The sequence below is a fragment of the Myotis daubentonii genome, chromosome 2, assembly GCF_963259705.1.
Source record: "Myotis daubentonii chromosome 2, mMyoDau2.1, whole genome shotgun sequence".
Taxonomy (NCBI): Eukaryota; Metazoa; Chordata; class Mammalia; order Chiroptera; family Vespertilionidae; genus Myotis; species Myotis daubentonii.
This window is the reverse complement of record NC_081841.1, coordinates 92950021-92958253: the sequence shown is the minus strand read 5'-3', so window position 1 is coordinate 92958253 and position 8233 is coordinate 92950021.

Here is an 8233-nt window from a genome sequence, read left to right as displayed (position 1 = left end):
TGGCTGGCAGTTAATTTGCATATCGCCCTGATTAGCCAATGGGAAGGGTAGCGGTCGTACGCTAATTACCATGTTTCTCTTTTATTAGATAGGATTAGAGACCTTTACAAAGAATGTACTTTATAATCCCTTCACATCCAGGTTCATGGCAGGACATAAAATAGGTCAGAGGAAGTCATCTGATGGCAGCATGATGCCATAGAAGGGCACTAGGGGGCACAGATTCTAGACTCAGGTTTCTGACTGTTTTGTTATCTTGGACAAGTCATTTGGATACTTTCTTAGTTTATTTTTCTCATCTGTAAGTGAGGGCATTTAACTACAGGTTCTCTAAGGTGACTTCTAAGACCATGATTTTCTAAGCTCCGTGTCCAGAGGCCCTGAATGAGAAGCTCCCCCAAGGCTTTCCAGTGAATGCATTAAAAAACAGCTCCAAGCTTCTGGGCTTACAGGCTTATGCTCTTGCCCTTCCCTTGAGCCCTAAGGGTGGCCAAGGTCTTCTTCTACCATTACCAGGGCATAGCCTGGTGGGAAGGCCCCAGGGAGGACATGCATCAGCCGGATAAAGGCTTGATTCTCTCTAGAGACTGGTCACATTCACTTTACTAATGGGTCTCCAGGGGTCAGCCTGGACTGTGGGTGTACTGGAAGGCCATTTCCCTCTGGCTAGGCATCCTGAGCTTTCTCATATACAGTAAAGGGGCTTTAAGACCAGAATCTGCTAGAAGAGGCAGTGGGAGAGAAGCTGTGGTTTGCCTAAAGTCTGCCAGTGATAGTAGCTTAAAAATGTGAGGAGCCTGGCACCTCCCTCTTTCTCCCAGCTCTCCGTGGTGCTCTGCTGTGCAAATCATGAACTGGTGTTTTTTAGAGAATCCCCAATTAGAGACCAATTAGTTTCTCTTCTCTCTCCTCATCATACCCTCTCCCTGCATTAATGCATTTGTTTTGATCTTTTGGTTGTTATGGCTTCTGAGAAGGAATTGTGGAGCCTGCAAGGAGGAAGCTATGATTTGATATCAGATAACTTGACATTTATCTGCCCATCCAACCTTGACAAGGCACTTGGGGAATTTTTTTTTATTTTTTTTTATGGGGAGGAGGCAGAGACAAGAAGGATCCAGCTGAGAAAAATTTAAAAAATTGTGTGATCGAGGAAGTGTAGTTTGATGGTGGTGTGCCTTTCTGAGAAGGCAGGGTGACTTCTGGGCAGGGGATCAAGTGGTTCTAATGCCTGCTGAGAGCCAATTGCTTTCTCTCCTGAACTTTACAGATGAGGGCATCCAGGGTCCCATCCAAGGTAATAAGATGAGGTCATGTGTCTCTGGGTTCTGCTCTAAGTAGCCCTACATAGGGACCAGCCATATTATCCTTTAGCTCTCAGCAGGAAATGTACTCCCCTGTGACCAGTGGGTAAACTGTGCATGTTGGGGGTGGGGGCTTGGCATGATGAAAAGGCAAAACAGAGAAGCGGAAGTGGAGTAGTACTGGGGAGAGGACACTGATGCCGGACATAGGACTGGAGATTTCACCTTTTTGTGCACCTCCTTCCTCCATTCTGATGTAGAAGTGACAAGTCAGTGACTCATAGGAATGGGCTTCTGCCTGAGAGGGTTTGTAGAACCTTTCTTTGCTAAAATGAGCCATCCCTTTCATCCAGCTCCCAGTGCTGGGAAGTCTTCTTTAAGTAGAGGTTTATTTATTTGGAACAAATAAATTTCTGAGAATTCTCTTTGAAAATGCAATTGCCTTTGAGATCAGCATATGGAAGGGGATTTGCTCGTGTGAATTAGCTGATTAGAAGGATTTTCTTCCAAAAGGAAGTCCAGGGAGCAGGAGAACACTGGTCCCTGGTAGGAGTGGAAGCCATGTGGAGTGGCCACACTGGGAAATGCATGGACTACCAACCAAGGGGATACGGGGGTCAATGCTCATCTCAAATCTTTGAGGTACTAGTGCTTCCTGCTCTCTCAGTCTCTCCCCCTTCTTTCCTGTCTTCCGTTGGCAAATATATAATGCCTACTATGTGTGAGATACCATGTTAGGTTTTGGGATTCTGAGGTGAGACTCAGATCTTTTATTAAAGAGTCTTATAGTCCAGCAGAGGAGGACAGATGTAAAACAACCTCGTGCAACCAACTTTTGCAGGTCCTGTGAATGGAGCAAGTACAGAGCATGAGGTAGCAGAGGGTCACAGATGCAAGAGGGATGGTGACAGAGGCTTCACAGAGAAAGTGGTACTCAAATGGGGGCGGATTCACCAGGTGAATGACAGGAGCTTGGAGTGGAGGAAGTGGTGATGGGGTGGATGTTGGGAAAACATTCCAAGAAATAGAGCAGGATTAAAAGTGTTGAAATGTGAAATAGCATGGGCATTTGAAAACTGCAAGTCATTCATAACGGCTGGAGCTAAAAGGCAAAGGCCACCACCATGGCAAGGGATGAGGCTGGGAGGGTTTTGTAGGCCAGGACTTCTATGCCTAGGGATTTAAGCAACAAGATCAGATGCTCGTGTTAATTTCTAAGGTCAGTTGGGCACTGGGGGATGGACTTCAAGAGGGGCAGGGAAACTGCTGAAGAGACCATTACAATAGATACCTGAACTAGGGATACTGCGGGCAAAGTGTCTTGAAGGAATAGCTTCTTTCTCACACAATTATGCTCCTCATGGTAAGAAATGGTAAGTGACAATTTGCAAGTTTGTAAAAATATTCTCACTCTCACTACTGCAGGTGAAAGGATCCTATTCACTGCAGTCAGCATGTGTTGATTAATCTAGATTTGCAATAAAGACACTTCCTCATGGTATCGTATAAAGAGGCAGCCTTCATTAGAAGCAACCTGCAGCTTATCCTGCTACCCCAGCAAAAAAAGATTATACTTAATGAAGACCCCATCCCCATCCAGAGACACTCAGCACATCCAAGATTGGCTCTAGAGGTGACCCAGCTCAGTCTTGTGATAAAAGCATGGACATCAACACACAGGCTAGGCCCGGGGCGGGGGCGGGGGGGTTCGGGGCGGGTGTCAGACCCCTAGATGAACCAGCCAGAGGGACTGCTCTGGAGGGCTGGCATGTGGTGGAGGGGCTAATGTTTGCCATCATAGGAGCTTGTTGTTACGAGATAAAAAATTAGGATGGGTACATCAACATTAATGACGTAAAGAAAAACCAAGTTCAGAGGTGGGAGAGATTGGTTCCAAAAGGGGGGGTTCCAAATTTGGCTGCCAGAACTCACTTGGGAAGTTTTTTAAAGATTAAAGGTTTCTGGGCTTTACCACAAGGGAGATTTTGTATTATAAACTCTCTTCAGACAAATTTGAATACCCCTGGACCATGTGATTGTGCTTAGCACACTGCCTGGCACATAGATGTGCTCAGTAAATGTGGTAAGAATGATGTGTCTCCGGGGTCCATCCCCACTCTGTGATTCCATGCATCTCCCAGCTGGGGAGACAGGAAGGAGCTGTTCTAAAAGAATCCTTGAGTCACAGGAACCAGTAACTGGAATAGTTTGGCAACTTTGCAGCTATTTTGCATGAATGCAGGGGATGTAAGGGGGTTGGAGGGATGGTGGTGGTGGAGTAGCTGGGTTTCAGCTTTCTCACCTTTCTCTGGATCAGCTTTTAAGCTGAACTCAGCTTCTATTTGAGAAAGGTGAGCTGGCTTTTGCAAGGAAGTGAGATGGAATTTGTCTTTGTTTTTTTGTTTGTTTGTTGTTTTTTTCTTGAGAAAACGAAAGAAGTGTTAGAACCCAACAGCTTCCAGCTCAGAGGAGGGAGGCACAAGAGAGGTGGAGGAGGGGCCCAGGATCAGGATATGAGGCTTGAAGCCCCTGATCAGCTCCCCTGGTGCAGTTGGTGCCTGGCACAAGCTCTCTGGATCTGTCAACCTGCCATGACTAGCACAGCTGGAGAGCAGGGGAGAGGAGGAGAGGGGAGGTCCCAACATTTGAATGTGGGCCTGGGTAATGGAGAATCTTAGCAACCTGAGCCTGCTGTGAGCGCAGGGGTCTCCCTCTCTTCCTTTGACCTCCACAGTGTGGTCTCCATGCTCTGAGGCTCTGAGTCCAGGTCCCCTGACAGCCTCTTCTCAAGTCCAATTCTCTCTGCTCCAGGCTCTCAGGGTGCTCCCTGTTGTTATTAGTCTGCCCCACCTACCTTGCACTGCAAGGAACCATTTAGAATTTTGCTATATATATATACTAGAGGCCCAGTGCACAAAAATTTGTGCACTCGGGGGGGAGGGGGTCCCTCAGCCTGGCCTGTGCCCTCTCGCAGTCTGGGACCCCTCGGGAGATAACGCCCTGCTGGCTTAGGCCTGCTCCCAGGTGGCAGAGGGCAGGCACAATCCCTAGGTGCAGCCCCTGGTCGGGATCAGAGCAGGGCCGATTGGGGAGTTGGGGTGCTGCCCCCTGTCATGCACAGAGCAGGGTGATCGGGAGGTTGTGATGCCACCCTCAGTCACGCTCAGGGTAGGGCCGATTGGGGGGTTGGTGCACCATCCCCTGTCATACTCAAGGCAGGGTTGATGGGGAGGTTGCAGCGCCACCCCCTGTCATGCACAGAGCAGGGCCAATCAGAGGGTTGGGGCACTTCCCCCTGTCACTCACAGAGCAGGGCCCATCAGGGGGTTGGGGCGCTGCTCCCTGTCACCCACAGAGCAGGGCGGATCAGGGGGTTGGGGCGCCGCCACTCTCACACTCAGGGCAGGGCCGATGGAGAAGTTATGGCTCTACCCCATCACACACAGAGCAGGGCCTGTGGGGGGCGGAGGGGTTGGGGCGCCACACCCTGTCACACACAGAGCTGCAGGGCGATCAGGGGGTTGGGGAGCTCCCCCCTGTCAGGCACAGAGCAGGGCTGATCAGGGGGTTGGGGCGCCTTCCCCTGTCATGAACAGAGCAGGGTGGATAGGGAGGTTGTGGCCCCGCCCCCTGTCACACACAGAGCTGCAGGGTGATCAGGGGGTTTGGGCGCTGCCCTCTGTCACACTGATCCTGGTGCCAGAAGGCCTTGTGGCTCCACTGATCCCTGTGCTGGGAGGCATATTACCCTTTTACTATATAGGGTAGAGGCCTGGTGCACGGGTGAGTGCCAGCTGGTTTGTCCTGAAGGGTGTCCTGGATCAGGGTTGGGGTCCCCACTGGGGTGCCTGGCCAGCCTGGGTGAGGGGATGATGGCTGTTTGCAGCTGGTCACACACCCTTCATGGTGGGGGTCCCCACTGGGGTGCCTGGCCAGTCTGGGTGAGGGGCTGAGGGCTATTTTCAGGCTGGGGGTGACTGAGCTCCCAACCGCTCCTTTATTTATTTATTTATTTATTTATTTATTTATTTATTTATTTATGTTTAATTCTGGGTCAGCTATAGCTTTGAGGCTTGGCTCCAGCTCTTAGGCCTCCGCTGCTGAAAGTAGGTTTCTGGCCTTTGCTTACAATGTTGCAATCCTGCTGGCTGAAGCCCGGCGGACTAAAGCAGGTTTCTGGGGTTTTGTTTAGCTTCTATATTTGTTACATAGTTGCTTAGAGTTGCAGCCCAGAGGCCTGCAGCGGCAGGCGGGGAACGTTGGAGTCCTCCGTCACTGAAGCAAGCAAGCCTCATGTTAGTTTCAAGCTGCCTGGCTGCCAGCCGCCATCTTGGCTGGCAGTTAATTTGCATATTGCCCTGATTAGCCAATGGGAAGGGCAGCGGTCGTACGCCAATTACCATGTTTCTCTTTTATTAGATAGGATTTGTTTTTAAATAATGGTATTTTTAAATGATAAGCAGTAAATGTTCATATAGAAAGTTTGGAAAATAAAGGAGGTTCACATTGACTTCGGGTGTTGAGGCCTCCCAGAGCTGTGATGCACAGACAGGAGTCTTGAAAGGGCCCTGCAGACTCCCTCTGTTGCCCTGCCTTCTGAGCTCCCACCCTCCAGAGGTTTTGCCAGCCACCGCTCAGCTCTCAGGTCTCAGCAACACAGAAATCACTTATGCTAGGTACCCCTGTGAACAGACTCCTTTTTACTCTGAGGAGTCTAAATCTGGATACAGAGTTCAAGACTGTTAGAGAGATTGTTACTATATCAGCTCAGAGGTCATTGAGGGATCACAGAACAATGTCATGAAACTCACTGTTAAAGGAAAAATTCTGTTTCCCCACCTGAATACAGGAACTCTCACCTTCTTTCTGCCTCCAGGGGAATGCTACCAAAGAATGAAGTGTTGTTACAGAGCATTGTGTGTCTCTTGAGGAAGATGCTTAAGACAACAAACCACTAAGCAAGTTCATAAACTTGTGCAACATACTGGTATCCGTGCACAGGGTGTGGTGTGCAGAGATATGGAGGCTACCAGCTCTCAAAGTGGTCAAGCCTGGGGCAGCTGGAACCCAGGACTGGTAGCTCCTGGCTGAGAGCTGCCTCAGTTTGTCATACAAATAGTATTGCTATGTGAGGCATGATGTGACAAAGGCTGGGGAGTACTGTTCCATGCAATGGTTCTCAACCTTGGTTCCACATGAGGGATGAAGGTTGCATTCAAGACACACTCCCCAAGGTCACTTGAATGACTTTTACAGGCAGATGTGATCTTGGCGATTACATCTTGCTCAGCCTCAATTCTATGCACATTTCTCACAGATGGGCTCGGGCTCTTCCAGTGATGGAAAGCTCACACCTCACGACTCGTGTCCCATTCTTGGATAGCTCTAAACTTAAGGAAATCCTTCTTTTTATTAAACCAAAAGCTACCTCTTTATAAATTCCACACTTGGACCAGATCCTGTTCCTTGGACCATGTAGAACAAGTTTGTAATGTGTCATAAGCAGATAGTACAGAATTCCCACATACCACTCCATACCCTGTGCCGGTTTCCCCTATTATTAGTATCTTACATTTGTATGGTGCATTAGTTACAATTCATGAGCAGATATTGATACATTATTATTAAGGAGACTCCATACTTTAGGCAAATTTCCTTAATTTTAACCTAATGTCCTCTGTCTGTTCCAGGGTTCCGGCCAAGATACCACATTACATCTGATTCTCATGCTACTTCCTCTTGGCTGTGGCAGTTTCTCAGACTCCCCCGACCCCCTTTTTTATGACCTTGGCAGTCTACTGGTTTGGAAATGTTTTTCTCATTATAAGATTAGGGCTATAGGTTTGGGGAGGAAGTCCACTGAGGTAAAGTACCTCTTTCATCAAATTCTATCAACAGTACATACTGTCAGCATGATTTGTGACTGTTGATGCTGCCCCGGATTACCGTGCAGAGGCAGTGTTTGTCTGGTTTCTCCCTTTCCATGCTGGGCTTGTTGGAAACCAGTCACTCTGCACAGCCCAAGCTGAAGGAATGGACATTGTGCTCCTCCTCCTTCAGGGTGGAGTATATGTGTAATTTATTAGAAATTCTTCTCATGGAAGACATGTCTCTTCTCCCCTTTGTATTTCTCTATTAAATCATTTATTTACATCAGTATGGAATCACGAATATTTATTTTATACTTAGAGTTATCATCCGATATTACTTTGTTGCTAAAATTGTTCCAGCTTTGGCCATTGGCAGCTCTTTCGGTGGGCTCATGTACTTTTCTCACACACTCTCATCATTGTCGGGTTTGGGTTTTTCTTTGAACACTTCTTTACTTTCTGTCACTACAAGATGCTCCAGGCTCATCTCGTACATTTCCTGCCCCGGTCCTAAAAGCAGTTATTTCTCCAAGAAGCCTCCGTTCCTCTTATCGGAGAAAGGAATTAGAAACCATGATCTGAGTGGTAGGTGTGCTTGCTTTTACTGGAGTGTTATTTCCTTTATGACCTCTCAGCTGACAAAGCAAAGAAGTGTGTGTATGTGCACACATGTCCATAAATATTTCTGTATGTAGCCATCTGTACCTATATTAAGTTAAACATGAGTTCTTGCTGATATCTCCAACTCTAATCCATTATCCATGATGGTAATGTTGATGTTGAGCATGATTATCTATAAATTTCCACACTATAGTGAGAAACCTGGTTTCTACCATCTATCATCCATTTATTAATTGTTTGACTCCAGTATAATATACGGCAGTATCAGAATTGTTACCCTCTCAGAAGTTTTGTCTTTTTTTTTTCAGATTAATCATCCTCAGCTCCTTTAATCATTTCAGGCCTCACACCATCTTGTGCATCCTGCATCACTTCTAACTCCATGGTTTTCCTGTTTCACAAGAAATGAGCAAAGATCTCTCTATTTTACAAATGAGG